Genomic DNA, 726 nt, shown 5'->3' on the forward strand with positions numbered 1-726 from the left:
CCCTCAGCATTCCCCATGCTTCCCAAACTCACTGCCCTTACACCCTCAGCAATCTCCACACTTCCCTGACCTCCCCGGCATTCCCTATGCTTCCCAAACCCATTGTATTCTATGCTCAGGTTATCTTGCACAAAGAATGAGATACATTCACTTTGTCCAAAATGCCCTGAGCTTCAACAAAACTGCTAGTTGATGCAGGATACGTAGCAAATTGCTCCATCCTTACAGATTTCATCCTTCTGTTGTATTACATCTATTTTTGAAAGTATGTTGATTTACATTTTGAAAATGTTCACCACTTGTTAATACTGTGGTACAAATGTAGTGATATTGAAGATTGCTGAATACCAATCACAGGGTTGTACCTAGTGTGAGAGCTGTGTTTCACCAAAGTCACAATGTCTAAGATCAGTACACAAGTATTCCATGGACTGTTGTAAATGAGAATGTTCAGAATGGTTATAAGTGTGATTGATGATGTAGCCAAGGTCCATGCTGTACCTGCTGTACACCTGCTGTGAAAGGACAGGCCAGGTTTCAGGCAGTGCTGTTGGGTGAGATGGACTGGGGTTGGGAGTCTGCTACACAGAGTCACTTTTTCTACATTTGACATTTTGTCTGCAACTGACAGTTAGATTCTAATCTATACGTATAAAAATTATCAAAGAATGTGAAATTGTAAATGGAAACACACTAGTCTCAATAGTGGCGGTATCCAGAGCAGCT

Source organism: Rhincodon typus, chromosome 8, assembly GCF_021869965.1.
Source record: "Rhincodon typus isolate 14 chromosome 8, sRhiTyp1.1, whole genome shotgun sequence".
NCBI classification, from domain to species: Eukaryota; Metazoa; Chordata; class Chondrichthyes; order Orectolobiformes; family Rhincodontidae; genus Rhincodon; species Rhincodon typus.